The following is a 19174-nucleotide window of genomic DNA, read 5'->3' as shown; positions in this document are numbered from 1 at the left end:
AAAGTGTTGAGTCTGCCCTAGACTTCCTGTGACACCACCTTAGCTTGCAGAGAGAGGGGCACTGTATTACTGCCAGGTGATCTCCACTGAGACCAACTTATGGAATTGGGCTGGGGTCACAGGGTACTTCTTTACCTCCTGGAGGGGATGGGATTCTAGGATCCTGACTTGGCCTTTGCTAGCATGGGGTGGGAGAGAGACCAAAGTTTTTCCTGTGGTGTTTGGCTGGAGTACAATGGTTATTTTCTTAAAGTTTTTTGTCTTGCTAGGCTATCCCTTTCCTGGATCTTTGCCTAGAGAGAGTAAGCTTCAGTTAGATTTGTTTTTGCCTATGCCCATTGGCATTTCCAGATTTCTGGCTTCTTCAGCTCCAAGTCTGTGATATACAAAACAAAAAACAAAAGGCCCCAAAAGACAAAAACCAGGAGACTCAATTTTGTGTCATTCCTCAGGTCCTGAGGCCTCTAGCGGGTCTGGTTTCCTCTCTCCACTTTTCAGTGTTTTATGTATAAAATGTCCAGTGTTTTTGTTGTACTTAGTAGGAGGAGTAGAGCACACCTACTCTATCTTCTCAGAAGCAGAAGTCCTGTCATTAACTTGTAAATGTCTTTGCCAAATAATATAAACAGCAAGTGGAGAGCCAAAAGTCTGGAACTTAGTATGCAAATGTATCATCATGATCCAATAATATCCAACTACAGAGAGGACTTTGAATTTCTTTCTAGTTGCTATGGGTGCTGATGTTCTTTTGATGTAGGTGTCAGTTAATTTCCACAAACTTAACTATGTTGGGTTATTCTGGGATCCTTGCATTGAATTTCCTAAGGAAAGTCAAGGTGGACAAGTGTAAATTTGCTTAGCAGCAGTCACTTCATAGTGCATATAAATGTGGCTGCAAATAATGGCTAAGTTTCTGGGGTGCGAAGCTCAGACCATCAAGGCTCCAGGAGGGGCAGTGTCTGCATTTTGAACACAGAGACTTCATAGTTCACATCACTAAGCAGGGACGGATTTAAGTGACTGTTGCTGGACAAGACATATTAGTAGATTTCCTGTGGCACTTCATAATGAGCAGTTAATTTTAGCCTCCTCAAAGGAGAAAGGAGTCCTTGCTGGCTGACCAGCTCAGTTTTCAGGGAATCACTATAGTGACAAATACTGTTATAAAGTATACAGGGGAAAAAGATTAATAAGTGCCCGCTGATGATGAAGTGTTGCCAGATTTCCTGTGAAATGGAGAAGTGGTGTGAAGACCAGGCCATCTATTGACGTCTCTGGTAATTAGTGCTTAACATGCTTTTGAACCCAACTTTTCCATTTGTATGTTGTTTCTAACTAAGGGTAGAAATGGAAACTATTTATTTTTGGATCCAAACTCTAGACACACTTAGGACTTCAGAATTCATAAAAAGAAGACTACGAAGTGATTAAAATAACTTCAGAAATGTAGATTATTTTAGAAGTTACCATTTTATCTGAATGAGAACAAAACACACTCAAATTATAAGCTGCAGCAAACAGTAGTTGATTCTCACTACCTCTTCCACCATTATACTTTACCAATAAAAAACCCTTAGACTTGGCACATAAATTTCCCAAATGCCCCAGTCCAAGCTAGCTCTATTCATTTGTGACATGGAATAAGGTCTGGAACTACAGGTCACTCTGATGTTTCAGGGCCTGGCCCAGGGTCTGGTCTAGGGTAGGTGCTCAACAAATGTTTATTGAGAGAGTTGTCTATTGTAAATATGTATGCCCTATATCTCTAAACCAGAAGTAAGGTTGCAGTTTATTTCAAGTTGGTGCTTGAAACTGGGTTGGTCTTCAGATAAGTAAAAACATTTATTTAAGTTCAAGGGTTTGGGTCTATTTTGTGAATAAGATCTGAGTTTTGGAAATGACCTTGAATCAGTATGGGACATTATGGCTTGGTCTTAGAAACATTATATTATTAAAAACCTAATATATGTATATTTAGAGCTCCTCTCTCAACTTCTGGATATGTGTCATTATTTGTGGTGGTACAATAAAAATGCTTTAAAGTAGTATTTTAGTATTTTGTATGATAGTGCCTTATGGTTTATGCTGAGTTGTGCATATGGAGATAAATGGCCCACTTGCCTGTGTCAGTTAGAAAGTGGTTAGGTTGGGGGAGCCTGGGCAGCTCAGTCGGTTAAGTGCCTGACTCTTGATTTCAGCTGGGGTCATGATCTCAGAGTCATGACATTGAACCCCACATTTGGCTCCATCCTAGGCAAGCAGCCTCCTTAAGATTCTCTCTCCCTCTTTCTCTGCCCCTATTCTCCTCTCTTTATCAGAAAAAAAATAGAGTTTGGTTTCATACATAAGAATCACTCAACTCCAGTGATTCTACCACACAGAACTTTGTGTTTGCAGTGTCACAAAGGTATATCTGGCTATAGAAGAGCCTGGGAGCAGTGAATGTTTTTGACTGGACATGTTGCTGCTCCCAATAAAATTGGGACTGTGTTGATAGAATAGAAAAGAGAATGAATATTCAGTTGACAATCTTCATTTTCTGCTGCACTATATATTTTTAAAAAGATTTTATTTGAGAGAAAGAGCATGAGAGAGAGAGAGAGAGAGAGAGAGAGAGAGAGAGAGCATGAGCAAGGGGGAGGGGAAGAGGAGGAGGGAGGAACAGACTCCTTGCTGAGCAGTGAGCCTGATATGGGACTCTATCCCAGGACCCTGGGATCATGACCTGAGCCAAAGGCAGACACTTAACCAATTGAGCCAGCCAGGAGCCCTCTGCCACACTATTGAAGTGTGTATTTATATGCACTCATTTACATTAGACTGGAAGGCCTCCTAGCATTAATTTCTTATTGCTTAATTAAGTAATTATTGCTTATAGTTTAGCATGAAAACACAATGACACACTTCAATTTTTTTCTGTGCAGGGATGGTCTGGGATATTATAGATTTGCTTTTCTGGCCAAATGAGTCAATCACGATGGAAATATTAATTTGAGGGGGGAATCCCTGGGTGGCTCAGTGGTTTGGCGTCTGCCTTCGGCCCAGGCCGTGATCCTGGAGTCCTGGGATAGAGTCCCACATCAGGCTCCCTGCATGGAGCCTGCTTCTCCCTCTGCCTGTGTCTCTGCCTCTCTCTCTGTGTCTGTCATGAATAAATAAATAAAATCTTAAAAAAAGGAAATATTAATTTGAGAATTGTTCAAACACTGAAGAAAAGGCTATAGAAATTATTTTCTTAGAGAAAAGGGAAGTCATACACTGAATATGAATATCAGTACTCATAGTAGAAAAGAAGTGAACTTAGGAGAAAACAAGAGACATCAGAAGCATGTTCTACTATAGTGGAGCCACTGAAATCTTTGCTGGCCACAGAATTCTAGGCTGTAGTAATCATGAATTTGTTCCAGGAGTCTGCATGAGTCTTATGACCCTTTACTGTGGAAATATATTTGAAAATAAGCTATCCCAAATGACTTACCTGGGTGTGCTCAAGGGTTGGTGTTTATACCTACAGAAGTGATTTTTTTCCACCCCTTGATGTATTCATCTTTTTCATATTCTCATCTCATTCTCACTCTTTCCATTTAACTTCTCTCCTTTCTATTGTCTCTGATCTTAATAGACCTTCCTACTGGGTAACCATTTAAGCCCAAAGGAACAAGATTATTAAGAATATGGTCCCATACCCCATCTCAGATATTTCTGTAAAAGTTCTAGTACAAACCACATCCAACCCCATGTTCTTCCATAATGAAAAAAATTGCTATGCTTACCAACTATCTCTCCTCCATCATCAACTACAGGCATACCCCATTTTACTCTCTTCACTTTATTCTTCTCAGATACTGCACTTTTTGCAAATTGAAGGTTTGTGTCAACTCTGCATTGAGTAAGTCTACTGATATCATTTTTTCCACTAGCACATGCTCATTTTGTGTTTCTGTATCACACTTTGGTAATTTTTGCAGTATTTCAAGCTTTCTAATTATTATTATATTTGTTATGGTGCTCCGCAAACAGTGACTATGACTTGCTGAAAGCTCAGTGGTTAGCATTTTTTTAAAAGATTCATTCATTTTAAAGAGAAAGAGAGAGCACAGGATGAGAGGAGCAGAGGGAGAAGGAGAGAGAGAATCTCAGGCAGACTCCATGCTGAATGTGAAGCCAAATGCAGGGCTTGATCTCATGGCCCTGAGATCATGACCTGAGCCAAAACCAAGAGTTGAATGCTTAATCAACTGAGCCACCCAGGTACCCCAGATGGATAGCATTCTTTTGCAACAGAGTGTTTTTTTAATTAAGGTACGTACATTGTTTTTTTGGACATAATGCTTTTGCACACTTAACAGACTATAAGAGTGTAAACATAACTTTATGTGCACTGGGAAACCAAAAAATTAATTTAAATAGCTTTACTGCAATTTTTGCTTTATTGTGGTGGTATGGAACTGAACCTGCAATATGTCTGAGGTGTGCCTGTACTAAAATAAAGTAGCTTAAAAGACCTGTCAGAGTTGAAACCATTAACAATTAATGAGTTGAGAACATTCATTACAGTTGGCTATTTTAAAAAGATAATTTGATCTCCTCTTTATAAGTCATGTGAAAACAAGACCATTGTGCTTTTATAGATATCGAATTTGTATATTAGATGAAAATCTGTTTTAATTGCTATCACGTGCAATAGCAATTGCTAATATTTATTGAGCACTTATAATATGCTAGTTTATAGCTTTACATGTGATACCAGTTGGGGTTTGCTTGCCAATTAACAAGCCACCTTAAAACGTACTGGCTTAAACGAAGGACCATATTCTTGCTCATGAATCTCTGGGTAAATGAGATGGTTTTGTTGATCTTAGCTTGACTTGCTCATACATTTCAGGTCAGCTTGTGGGTTGACTGAGGCTGGCTGGCCCAAGAGGGTTTCACTCAGATATTTAGCCATTGGCTAGCTGATGTCTGGGGTCTGGTGGTAACTGGGCCCCCTATCTCTTTCTTCAGCAGGCTAGCCTGTGTGTTTGCATGGCAGCAACATGGTTTCTAGAGGGAAGATGAGAGAATGTGTGACCTCATGAGGTCCAGCTCAGAACTGGCATGATGCTACTCCCGCTACTTGCCGAAAAGTCACAGGGTCCACCCAGAGTTAAAGAACAGACTCCACCTCTTTCTGGAAAGAGTTGTAAAACCACGTTACAAAGGGGAGACCCAGGAAGAGTGAAGAAGTGTGGCCATTTTTGCAACCTACTTCACATATATTAGTTCTTTTAATCCAACAATCTTGTGAGGCAACACTACTCTTATTCCCATTTTATACATGTGGAAACTGAGGCTCAGAGGGGCTAAGCAACTTTGTTCTAAATTGTACTGTTTAAAAATGGCAGAAGGAAGTCTCAAGATATTCTTGTTCTAGAATCTGTTCTCCTAGCCACTCTCCTGCAACTTTAAACTAGGTATCAAGGGCAACTCAGATTGGTTTGGCCACCACAAAGAGAAATTCCAGGTTGCAATATAGAAATATAGCAAGTGTCAATGCCTAACAATTTAAAAGGGTTCTGAAGAAACTCAATAAAGTGGAAGATAAATTGTGCATGGATCATTTAGATAGATGCAGATTACACAGGTTCATGATAATGCCATTCATTTTCCCTCCCACACCTTCTTCAGAAGTACCACTAAACATTTCTGGACATGTTTGTGTTCTGAGAAGCAAAACAACTACTTAAAATACTAATGATCCTGGATAAGTGTCTCTGTGGTTTTACCTAATGAATATGTTTCCAGATTGTTCTATGTCTTGGTGATCTGATCATGGGGAGGCCCATGGAACAGATGGGATTTAAGAAGTTAATTCTTAACTGTAGCCAGGTCAAGGCCCCAAGAACAGAGCAGGCAGCAGACTCTCTGAGGTAACGTGATATGAGAGGATGTATGTGTCATAGGAAGTGAGTCACTTACCATCAGATGTATCTAGTCATAGTTAGTGAGGCTTCTGGGCTGTTACCTTGTTTTTACAAAGGTCACCAACCCTAGGGTCCTGACACTTAAAGAAATGCAAGAATACAGAATCCACTGGTGACCAGGGAAAACAAACAAAAAGATGAATCTGTGTTTAGGATGACCATAGGCCAACATAACCCAGTCAGTGACATGCAGCAAAGTGGAAAGAAGTGTCTGCCTAGAATCCCAACTCTGCATTGACCCTGAAGAATCAGAGAAGTCCCTAAACCCTCCCTGCCTCTGGACCTGATATCCCGTTGTGAAATGATAGAGGAGAGTGATGAGGCCTCTGCCAGCCTGGAGAGCATGATCTGTGCTCTGCTGCTGAAGAAGTTAGAGAGAAAAGAGCAACAATCATGCATGTGGCATCCTGTCTGTCAGCAATGTAACCCCACACATCCTGAAAAGAACAGATGTTCCCTAGAATAAGCAATCACCTTTCCAAGATATTGACTAATGGAGAGCCAAAGTCCTTCAGTGTGAGTCTCTGCATCATGGTGAGATTAAGAATGTCCTGGTCAATGACCGTAAGTTACTGATGGGCAATTGTGCCAAGACTTTCTTTCTACACTCAGTAGGTAGGAAAAACACTAAGATTTCAAAGACATCTTCTGGAGAGTATAGTTGAAATGCCAAGGGAATATTCAGCAACATTGAGAAGAATGTAGACAGTGCCTATGAATATAGAGTGACCACATGAGATGGTTGGAGAGCTGCCTTTAGGAGAGGACAGAGAAGCTTCTGTGGTTCATATCCTTACCCAAGGCACATTACCTGCCCTCATCCTGGAATAGCTTTGGGGAGTGAGTGACTCTTTCATACTTCTTTTGACTCATGAAAATAACCTCTTCCCAGTTGCATGCTTTGAAAAACAAGCAGCCCAAGAATTGTACCAGGACAGCAAATGACCCAGAAAGGCAATGATTGACTGATGGTTAAAACTGTGGACCAGACACATTCATAAAACAAGGAAATGAAGACAGACTGTGCCAAGTCAGATTCTCAGACATCAGGTCAGGAACATGAAGAAGGCTCTGGTGTGTGAATCATGTGCACACCACAATGGTAGGGGACGCTCTGCAAGCCAAAGGGCACAGAAGTGCCTTTTCCCCTCCCTTCCCAAGAATATCTGCAAGGACACACTGTTCTCTAATTTACTAAAAGCTAAGTATATTCCTGTATAATTCTTTAAAAAATTGGGATCAGAAGTGTTAGTGCTAACTTTATTTTTGTCTTACCAACACTCATTTCTTCAATGTTCAAACACTCTCGCTTAGAGAAGTCTTAGAAACAAACAGGGTGCCAGACGACCAGGCTAGCCCCTTCTGCACTCCACACAGAGCTCCCATTGACTGCAATCCTATTGTAAGGCAGGGCCAGCGTAAACAGGGCAGAGACAGCAATACTATGAAGCCCTAAGCCTTGGTTGAACTTGCCAAAGAGAAGTTGTAAGATGAAAACAATGGTTCTCCAAGGAAAAGGGACTTATTTATCATGAATTTCATTGTAGAATCATAGCACAAAGCATATCACTGAAGCAAGATAAATGCATGTGGTGCTGTGTATGTGGACCTCAAAGCTGTTCTCTTGGAGGTGTTAGAAAGGAAAGCTCCATAGCAATGTGAGTTTGGGACATGTTGGGTTAAATAGATTAAATGGATTTTTACTGAAAGATTTCTCAGAATATTCTTATCCTAATGTGCATTGCGAGTCTTCAAGAAGGGTATATTTTATGTAGTATTTGCCAAATAGTCAATGTGACTCTTCTCCTTTCCTTTCTTATGGGAAGTGGCTCAGTGTAATGGATAAGCATGTAGGCTCTGGGATCAGCCTCTCTGCTTTAAACTAGGCTCTTTCAACTATGAGCAATGTGGCATCAGACAAGTTAAAAGCAGTATAATAATAGCACCTACCTTAAAAACGTAAGGTTATGAGAAATAAATTAGATAACTCATATAAAGCATTGAATCGTTCCAAGGCCTCAGAGACAATTACAGCTTAGTAAGTTACCAATATAGAGCATCACCCAGAATTGCATGGTGTTGCATGGTGTACACTTTTCAAAGTTTTAGTTTAGTGGACATTGGAGCTGCTGCTTAGCATTGGAAGAAGTATGGCTTCTTCCTCGCTAAAATAATTTACTTAACTGGTCTAATGAGAAGGATGCTCAAGAACATTCCTTGATGGTTGTGGGGGGAAGATCTCCCTTTGAGTCTGAGTGATCAGGTTGTGGGACATAGACTATGGGAGGTGTTTTATTATAATGAGGTGAATGATCTGAGGAGGAAGCAGGCAACCCAGTGGACAGCAAGACACAGATGGCGCCTTCATCAAACTTCACTTGGACTGGCCCTTCCCTGCACTTTTCAGTCAGGAAAGCCTGTAAATTCCTTGAAGCTTAAGTAAGTCTGAGTAAGCCTTTCTGTTACTGGCTGGCTAAGCCTCTCAGCTGATGGAGGGGTGAGTTCAAGTGAAATAGGAAGCAGTGTGGTGCACTGGAAACAGCTCCAGAGCACACATGCAGCCCCAGCTTTCTAGCGATAGGCTTCACACTCTCCATCTGTCCCTTGACCGTTCTACTTCTTAGTTTCCTCGAGTATAAAAAGAAAACATCAATATCTTTTCTACTCAAGCCTCATGGTTAAAGTGAGTACAAAGGAGAGAAGGTGTGCAAAAACACTCTGGAGACAGTCAAGTGTTCTATAAATGCGACACAGAAATATTTATAGCAATAGTGGGAACTTGACTACTTCTTGATTTAAAGCTGTTACACTGTGGTGGTATAAGATTTTTGGCTAATGCTAAAACAAGAACATAAAAGCCAGCTGTCAAAATATTATAATTGGTCTCTGCCTAACCCTAAGGCTTTAAATTCTGTGATGCTATAAGTTTAAAAGCTTATCTGCAATTTCTGCCATTCTATAATACCCTATCCTATTTAAAATTCTACAGCTCTGAATATTTCAAAAGAAACTCTGAAAGTATTCATGTATAAACAAGGAAAAATCACCTCTGGTAATTACCTCTGGTAATTTTATTTTATTTAAAAAATTTTTCAAACTTTGTAAAATATTAATCCTCATTTATAGTTTGACCAAATGGACCAAGCACTTTGGTAAAAAATAGTGAAGTTTTTAATTTTAGTTTAGAGAGAAATAGAATTTTTAGCTAACAGTTGAAAAGGAAATACTCTACCAAATCAAGAAGAAAGTAGCTCTTCAAGGACTTTAATGAAATTGAAATACTATATTATTATCAGTAATAATGATCTGATCTTTATTGAGGAAGACGTTCTCTGTGGGTTTTCGAACTTCTCTAAGTCTTGCTGGGAATTCTAAGAGCATGAGACCTTGACTGCCCTTTGGCTGGATCGTTTCTCAAGATTGGGTTTGTAGCAAGTAACTTTGAACAATAGGATAAAAAGACAAAGAGTGGATTTATTTACTGTTCACTGTAACAAAGGTAGATCTTCCAAGCTCAGATATGACACAACCCCACTATGTATAAAACATCCACCAGGGATCTTCTGTATCAGCCATATGGGACTTGAGGACAAGGGGAACTGACATTTACATGCCGATGCTCTTGATGCTGTGCCCTGTAAAATAAAGTCCTGTGCCTCTGACCCAAGGGTCTTGTGTCTTCTGCCAGCATCCATGAAACAGAAACAGGTTAATTTTATAAGCTTACAAGGAAAGTAAAAGCAGATCCCAGACTCTTCATAAGTCTTGACACTTTTGGTGATGTGTTTGGTTGATTTTCATAAAAAATTCCTACGTAAGAGTTCACTCCTGTGGTGTTCTTTGTGGGTTCCTGGCATCTTCATTAACCAGCAGAGGGAGCCCATGCTAATTAATTAGCTAAGGCTAGCTTTGCTTGTACACATGTTAGAGCATCTTCCAGGTAAAATTCACTTAAAACTATACTGCTGTGGACAATACCCTACTGCTGACAAAAATGTAAGATGTAAAATAGTAGCATCATTGACCTGGGCTTCAGGGCATCAAAAAAAATTTACATTTTCCAAGGGGACCCCTCCAGGAAGGAGGAAGTTAGGGAATATGCATTAGCTACCTAGAAGAAGTTGAAAGTAGTATTTTCTCAATGAAGACTTTTTCTAAGTTGATAGCCCTAGATTTTATGAAAGGACAGGCCCTGAGTATAATTAAATGGTTACCTTTAGGACTTTAGAACTACCTCTCCTTTATACCATGTATATCATTAAGAGATGAAGTCCTAACTTAGAAATTACTCCGCTTAAAGACTGTTCATAACTAAAGCACACAAATACATGCACACACAAGTCTTGTGCACTTTGCTTTGGCACCTTCAAGTCTGTACTTTTACCCAGGAAAATTTTAGGAGTGCTGGGCAAGTCCAGAGCTGACCACCAGCCTGGGGCTAGGCCAATTTCTCTGAGCAAGCTGGACATCATACTTGACAATGTATGTTTGTTTACAGAACCTTCCGTTTGTTTACAAAATAAAGCTTCTCTGAGTGGAAGCACACACACACATACCCTGCGTTCATTAAAATGAGGAAGCGAATGTAATAATTTAAAACTGCACTTAAAAATTGCCATATGGAGGGAAACAAAATAGAATATCATTAATGATAAAGTTAGTAACAATGAAAACTGTTAAATATTACCTGTTGTTACTTGAATTTTATCCTGGAACTTCGGAGATATATAGATTGTACAGTGACCTTATTAAACCTTTAAATCTGGCTTTCTCCTATTACACAGTAATCTAATTTGGTGGATTTGACAAAGTGGTCTCTTTACCTGTGTTTTTTCATTTTGTCATTAGCTTTAATTTTTAATTGTTTTCTTTTACTTATCATTATCACCATCTTGCTTAGAAATACCTTAGAGAACTAAAGTGAGAGAAGATTTAAAATAGTGAGGACAAGAAAATGGCTGTTTTTCAAATATGGTCAATCTCTAGGTCAGGTTATGCTCTTGAAGATTTGTAAGAGGAAGTGATATAAGTGAATGTAATTTTCTCATACAAACAATGTTATGATGAAAGGGTTATTTTCCTAAATAAGGACTTACTCCTAAAATTTAAAGGAATACTTTAAACACCCCGTTGAATTAGCTACAGATATTAGCTGTAAAGTTTTCTGAAGCACACTGCAAATCAGTTAGAAAGGGCAATTAAGCAGCTGTTTGCATATTCTTTATGATTTAATTTGTGCAGGGAAGGGAAGGGTCCCTGGGAGAGAAGCTGGTTTCAATCTAGGAACTTTAGGGACCCTGGTGAGGCTGAGGGCCCAGCCACAGGAGAATAGTGGTGTGCGTAATCCCAGGACTGCTTGACAATGGGCAGAATTAGGAATGGGTCACTGTAAGTCTCAGGGAGATGGATACAGGTTTTGTGAGGAGCTCACAAAGAGAAAGAGAAAGTAGGGCAGCTCAGATGTGCAAGGCCAGGGAGTCAACTGACTTCAGGGGTTAAGAATCCTCTCAAAAACTCTTGACTGGGACAGGGAGATGGAGAACGACGTGTGCTGCGAACACATGAAGTAACCACCACACTGATGGTGCTGTACTAGGCGCTCTTCCACTCGAGGTTTAGGAGGAAAGGTGTGGCTGCTCTCCTGGACTTTCAGCTCCGTGTACACAGCTAAGGCCAACCACTGTGCGTGCCTTGAGCTGACCACTTCCTCTTGGGCATGCCTGAGAACCACTAAGAGTAATCTGAGATTAGATTTTTTTCCTCTCCACATCTTTGCCCCAACGATTTCTGACATTTTTCATGCCCCTTATTTTGTGATCCAGAAGAAATGTTTCCTTGAAAGTGGGAACTGTATCAGAAACCTGGCTTCTGTATTTTATCCACAGCTACTTTCCATGGAACACATACACAAAAGGCTGAGAGTGAAATGGAATCACTTAAAGTCACAGACACAATTAGGGACAGGTAGGACTTTTTCTCCAGGACCTTAGACCAGCTCTGGAGGCAGAGACACAGCTCACTGTGGCAAGTCTGAACTTCAACTGTGGCACTTGGAGTCTGAATTGGGTTAGTTCAGAGGCAAGAGGGCTGCCTGGCTATCTTGATACCTGCTGGGAGGGTCTCATAAAGCCTTTTGCCACAGGCTAGCCACCATGGCTGTGCTGACCCATAAACGACATGTCAGGCACCACAGAGTCCTATTCATGAGCTTGTGTTTTTGGAAGAAAGGTCTAGAGACTCTAAAAATGAGCAGTGAGACAGTGACATCATAATGGTATTTATTATTTCAGGTTAGACTGGCACCTACTAAATCACTAAGGCCACAGGTAGGTTTTTCCACTTGAGGGAAGTCTTCTTTTTCCCTCTAAAGCTGGATTACTGAGAGGCGTGAAGCACACACGTTCCCCAGGAGTGCCAGTATGGGTGAAATAAAGACTCAAATAATTCCCACTTCATTTTATTTTCACACATTCCCCTCCCTAGAAGTTGAGCGGATTAATTTTTTATTGGGCACAGACTGGGGCCAGCTCACACACAGGCCCTCCCAGCGGCTGCCTCCATGGCATGATGGTGATGTGAGGAACATCTCAGAACATCCTGCTCCTTTGGGCTAGAAATTCCCATTTTAGCTAAGCCTTTGGGTTCAAGCTTTCAAGCTTGAAATTTTATCAATTTGTTTGAAAGACAAGACAAAATTTTTAACATTTTAGTATAGATTCATTTATCACATTAGCCTGTTAATATTTTAACACAGGTTTATTTATCACATTAAGTCTGAGAGAATGGGACTGGTGAATTTCAGTGGGGAAGGAGAGGAGAGGAGAGGACGGAATGAGCGAATGGGAATCCACCTAAAGAAGTGTTCTGTGTGCTGACTGATGGAAAGGTGTGTGTGTGTGTGTGTGTGTGTGTGTGTGTGCACGCACATATGTACAAAGTAGTTGGGGGGAAGTGCATGGAAATGGAAGTCCTACCAGTCTACAAAAAGGTTAGATGTGGATGGGTACAGATGGTCGCTACACTTAGTGATGTATGGACCTGTCAAATCACTATGCTGTACAACTGAAACTAACATAACTGTGTATGTTAATTATACTTTAATAAAAAATAGGAAAAATGATTGAGACATATGATGTATGTTAGGACTTGAGGAATGAAAAGAATGTGTATACATGGGGTAATATATGTGGTTTGTGATATACACATATGGTTTTTTGTTTGTTTTTGTTTTTTAAGATTTTATTTATTTATTCATGAGAGACACGGAGAGAGGCAGAGACACAGGCAGAGGGAAGCAGGCTCCCTGCAGGTAGGCCCGGTGCAGGACTCGACCCAGGACCCCAGGATCACGACCTGAGCCGAAGGCAGATGCTCAACCACTGAGCCACCCAGGTCCCTTATATATGGTTTTAAACAAAATTCAGAAAGTAAAATAGAGGTCAAGAGAGCAATTGTAGTGATCACCTGATTACCCAGGTTGCATTTCAGATCATGAAAACTTCAAGGCTTGGACATTTAAGAAAAATTTATTTTTTTCTCTGCAGAGTGAAGGCTGGTCTTGGTGTGGAGGAGGCCAGAGGGACACAGCTTCCTGTCACTCTGAATCACCCCAGCGCCTGCCTGGAGGCGTCTTTCTTTCTCTGGGGCTGTGGCTTCCCTGCATTCATACTTTCTTCCTGGGTCTTATAGCAGCTGCATCATTAAACTACCCTGGTGCCTGAAAAGAAGTATAAACCCACGCTGAGGTTAATGATAATGCACTTAAGTTTACACAACATGTCAAGTCCAGAAGGGTTGCAAGGTGCCGTGTAAACCTCCCAGAGGTGCTGGGATGCAGGAGGCTTCCTCTGAGGTGCACAGAGTTGGCAGGTGGAGAGGAAGGGTGGGACCCACGTGCTAGCCATGGCAGCCACAGCAGGATCACTTATGAGATGGTCAAGAAGCTCACAGTGCTTTTGGCAGATTCGCTTGCTGTGGCTAAACTCGGGCAATACTCTGGCTCAGTGCCTTAGATGAAACTGTGTTCCCTCCATTTTGCAGACAAATATGGGAAGACTGACATGATGAGCAGCAGACCACAGATGTTTAGTGGTAGGAGGGTGGCAGCCCAGCCATTCTGTTGCGCAGCTGCGGGGCAAGGAGGAGGAGCTGGCAGGGGACTCAGTTCATGCTCCCTTCCTTGTTTCTCTGCTGTAGGCACAAGGCCTTTTGTTGTCTTTCTGACTCTGTCTGGAATTGCTCTGCCCCTGGGCTCACTCCCTCGTGTCACTCAGGTCACTGGCCAAGTGTTAGTGTGACAGGGAGGACTTCCCTGAGTCCTCCCTCAGTGTCTGTCCCAGACATCACTCACCCCCTTACCTGTGTCCATCCCATCACAGCACGGATCTATGTGAGAGTATTTCTGTTTTCATTGGTACTTTTTAGTGCCTGTGTCCCCAACTAGAATATGAACTCCATGAGTTGGAGCTTTTGCTCCATCCCCGCCTGTATTCCCAGTACCTGGAACAGGGCCGGAGATGTAGTAAGTGTTCGGTAAACATCCTTTGGATGGGGAAATATATGGGATGGCTGCAGTCCTTACACCATTCATCCACAGACTGGGTGGTGAGCATCAGGAATGTCCAGATGTGGCCTCAAGGCATCTAGTCCAGTCCCTTGTGTATAGGTGACATTTTGTTGAATTAAATGGAATTTTTTTATTGAAGAGAGGCCTCTGCTTAATTTAGGGCATTTTTGATGTTGGATGCTAGGAAAATCGAAGCTTCTGGGCTAGGGTAGATTAAAACAGCCCAGTTTCTCTGACTTTTTCCATTGGAAAAGGTGGGGAGTTGATTGTATTGGAGTCACTACCTGGATTGACCCTGTTTGAAACATGCTCCTTGGGATGCCTGGGTGGCTCAGTGGTTGAGCATCTGCCTTTGGCCCAGGGTGTGATCCTGGGGCCCTGGGATTCAGTCCCACGTCGGGCTCCCTGCATGGAGCCTGCTTCTCCCTCCGCCTGTGTCTTTGTCTCTCTCTCTCTCTCTCTCTATGTCTCTTATGAATACATAAAAAAAATGTTAAATAAAAAAAAAACAACGAAACTTGCTCCTCCAAATGGAGTCAGAACTACACAAGACAATGGCTACCTCTGTCTTTAAGAACCCCAGGACCTTTGAATAAAAGATCCAACAATCAGAGGACACGCTATAACTATGTGTGAAATGTTCAGTGGGGCTATGCAGAAGGAGGGTTTTGGAAGGGTAGGATTTTCAGGGGCGGGGAGAAGAGGAAGGGGCATTCCAGGCAGAGAGAACAGCAACAGAAGACCCAGCAATCCAATAGCATGTAGGTGTGGATGGGGAGGAGCCATGGGCCCCTGCAGTTAGGTGGTGCTATGGATCCACACCCTGGGATATGATCTCATTAGCTAAGCAGGACCAGGCTTGGCCAGGATTTGTAAGGAAGACCTCCCAGGAAAGCCCTGGGTACTGCATAGATTGATGCTGGTGATTCATTTGGAGGCAAATCTTTCTTCTGAGTCATTTCTGAATCAATGTTACAGGACACAGTGTGTGTGTGTGTGTGTGTGTGTGTGTGTCAGTATATGATTATGCATGTGTTATGTTAGTATGTGAAGGGGATAGCTCACTCTTAGACAAGTGGAGAATTTCTCACACCCTCTGAAGGGATCTGACAGATGATACCTTCCTGAGGTCTGGGCTGTGGGGCTTCCCTTTTGCTAATCCGTCTCTCACTGGCAAGATTATTTCAGTTACCTGTTTCCCTAGAAATGATCTTTTGGACTCCTATATTCTGAGATGATTCTGGCTGTTTCTGTAACAAGGAGAAATGCACGAACAGATAATTCCCTACCCTAGAATACTTTTCAGAGGGCTAGTCAAGTGCAGTGGAATGCTCCTCTACAAATAAAACTCTTCTGAACAAAGTGAGGGTGTCCAGCTGTCCATGGATGGTGTGATGGGCCAGGGATCTGGGCAGAGCTTACCAGGATAAGATGGGCTGTCCCCAAGGAAGAAGTCGCCTGGACAAGAGGCAGTGCCCTGATAAAGGTCACTGTGTAGGGTCTGACTCCACCCTAAAGCATCCCTTTGTTTCCTGTATGAGTTCTGCCTCTTTTAATCCCAGATGTGAGCTCAAGCACACTGTTGGAGCATATCCCCCTTCTTAAATAAAGGTATTTCTTAATTACTTTGATGAATGTGGTAATTTAGTATGCGTGCATGGCATACCTTGTCTGTTTGCTGTACGGCAGGGCATGGGTGCTCACGCTCACTGCCCACTCAGGGATGAGACTGCTTGCTAGTTTACTCTCAGCACTGGAGTGATTGGATAGGGTGGAGAGAGCTTGTCTGAGAGCTGTACAAAGTTGGTCAAGAAGGCAACTGTTTTCTTTACTTACTGATAATCTCAGGAAAGGGATTTAAATGAAAAAAAATTTATTGGTCTTGTCTTCGGTTGGTGATGTTTTCCTGAGTAATTTTTGTTATGCCCTTGAATAAGGACATATTCTTAATACTATAAAGTAGTTTGATGTGCTCATTACTGGTAAGCTTATAACTAAGACTCATAGGCCAGTAGTACTTTTTAGAATGGTTTTAAAAATAATTCTTGGTAGCTGGAGGTAGGTTGCTACAGGTCATGGGATAAATAGGGGAATGTGGCATGCTTTCCACAGTGACTCTCTCTTTCCTTGCTTAAGGTCAACCCTCAAAATCAAGATCAAGAAAACTCTGGACTTCAGAGCACCATTTATATTTCAGCATAAATAGGTCAGTTCATAGATGCAAGCTTTCCCTGTGACATTACTTAGCTATGTATGGTTACAAGAAAAATACTTCTTATTGCCAAGTATACATAACCCACATTAGTGAATTGGTAGTAAAAATGAGTTTTATACATTTCTTGACTGTTGTGTGTGTTTGAATTGTAAACTATGTGATGAATATTCTTATCCATATGGAGAAATATCAAGAATTCTCTTTGTGGTAGCTGGGCATATGTATCTAAACTCTTCTGGCACACCCAAGTAATAAGTCTCTCTGGAAATTTAGATTGCATGAAGCTTATACTTAAGGCTCCAATTCTATTTCTGCATTTTTATTCATTATTGTGTCGTTGTCCTGTGCCAAAGGTACACCCTCCTTATCTCTGCCAGATTCCTGGTAATTGCAATTACACTTGGAAATGCTGGTCAGTAAGGGGAGGAGTCCCCTTAATTACAAAACACAGTGCTTGTCATCTGAGAAAAATGAAGCACCCCCAAACCTGATGAGTGATCTGTAATCATCCCCTATCCGTGCTTTATTCCTTCCTGTGTGGTTGTCTCTGACATGCCCATTCCTGTGTGCTGACTCTCACCCTGGGACCTGCTCCTGAGCTGACACCCACCTGCTGCAGTGGAGGAAGGTTTGCTGCCTCCAGCGAATTATTTTAATGAGTTGGAGGAAAATGGCAAACTAAACCAGGTTGTTTAGCATGAAAGACAGAAAGCAAAGCACACTTAGGGCCTGCCAGTGCCTTTTTCTCAGCCCTCAGTTTGCTGAGGTCACTGCAGCACGCTCAGTTCCTCTCCCTGCAGCCGGCGTGTACCTTCAGTAAGTCATGCCGTACGGCGCCGCTAGATGGCGCTGCTTCCAACCAGTTCCGCTGCGGGGCCCCAGGCTCCAGGCCAGGGAGGGCGCACGGCCCAGGCCGGGATGCACCTGCAGGGGTCCTTCGCCAGGTGGACGCGAAGGTAAGAGGGCAGGGGAGAGGCGGTGGAGCCGCAGGCCAGGGGCAAGCAGCAGGTGCCCACCCTGAGTCCCTGCACAGGCTGGCACTGCGGTGCTGGTGCTCGTGCCCAGGGATGGGTGCCAGCGCAGCAGGAGGGCCCAGAACTGACGGTGACACACCTGCAAAGGACATGGCCTCAGGCAAGGCTTTGGAAATGACACCTAGAACAGCCAGGTAATCGGAGAAGTGCCCTCTGTGGCCCCTCCGCGGAAGAGTGCCATCGGAGGGACGGCGCTGGGTAAGTAAGGCTTCAATTTATTTTCCTGGGAATGTTTTTATATTTCTTGATTCAGTCATTCATCTTCTACTGGAAGTGTTACACAGTCTCAACACTCATTCCTATTGGGTACACATATCTCCCCTGTAGCTAGTTTGTGTCCAGGGGACAGCCACACAAAGTTGTCGGTCTGTTACAATCCAACTACAGTTAAAGGCTTAGAGCATTCTAGAGTGTCTAGAAGAGAGACGATAACAACAAAACACCAGGTTCGGCATTTTTGTTCCCACAGATACATTCAGGAGCGCTGGTTACTGATGGAGACTCTCCCTGTATTTGGGAGCTAAAGGTGTCTACTTCCCGTTTCTGAACTTAGGAGGGTGAGGAAAAGCCTGTCAGTGCAGTTCAGGGCACAGTGAACGATTTCCCTTGTAATTAGCCTTTTTGCAAAGGCGGGAGGTGATCATTCTCTTCTGCCAACCCAGCTAGAAATAGAATGCCTCTGCTAAGGAGAATTCTCTCTCTCCGATGGACACATTTGGACAGATTCCCTGTAGTCCTACTTGAAGGACTTAGTTGGACGACAGAATCCAAAGGTTTCATCTACAGCTGGTATTTAAGCTGTAGCTAAGATGGTTTTAAGTGAAGATCCCAGAGGTGCAAAGGCAGGAGAAACAGAAGCATTGTTTACCAGCTACTCAACAAAATCTGGGGCTCATTGATTAGCAAATGTGGGGCACTGGCCATGTGCCAAATGCTGCGTTAGGCTGGGGATACATCAGTGAATGAAATGGACAAAATCACATACTCCTCTGGAATGTGTCTTTTAGTGGGAAGAGACACAAGATAAACGAATCAACCATGTATGTGAATACAATGAGAACCGCTGAGAAGAAAATAAAGCAGAGAAGGGGGTGGGGATTATAAGGTGCGATGGATGGGGAAGGTCTCCCAGAGAAGGTGACACTTGAGCAAATGCATGGAGGATGTGGGGCAGTTAGTTGTAGAGATTCCGGGGGATGGCATCTAGGCCTTGTTATACATTTAAGAGTTCTACCACTCAGCGGTTCAACCATTGGTGGCTTGGAATTGGATACAGTGGTAATATTTACACCAGGGAAATTAGCAACTGCTATAATCCAAGGCTCATTTATTTGGACACCAGGCTCCTCAGCATACCATGGGAGGGAAGAGGAGAGGCCAGTAGTGATCCACCCAA

At 42.4% G+C, this 19174-nt stretch overlaps 1 long non-coding RNA gene across 1 annotated transcript in view; it reads left to right on the top strand.

Moving 5' to 3' along the window:
* The first annotated feature begins 17806 nt into the window (after positions 1-17806).
* Positions 17807-19174, top strand: part of LOC129505413 (uncharacterized) — an 86531-nt gene continuing 85163 nt past the window's right edge. The window contains exon 1 of the long non-coding RNA XR_008663519.1: positions 17807-17976. This is a non-coding gene — a long non-coding RNA (uncharacterized LOC129505413). The remainder of the gene's footprint in view (positions 17977-19174) is intronic.

Source organism: Nyctereutes procyonoides, unplaced genomic scaffold (assembly GCF_905146905.1).
Source record: "Nyctereutes procyonoides isolate TBG_1078 unplaced genomic scaffold, NYPRO_anot_genome, whole genome shotgun sequence".
NCBI lineage: Eukaryota > Metazoa > Chordata > Mammalia > Carnivora > Canidae > Nyctereutes > Nyctereutes procyonoides.
The sequence above is the reverse complement of the archived record's forward strand: the minus strand, read 5'-3'. Positions and strand labels throughout refer to the sequence as shown.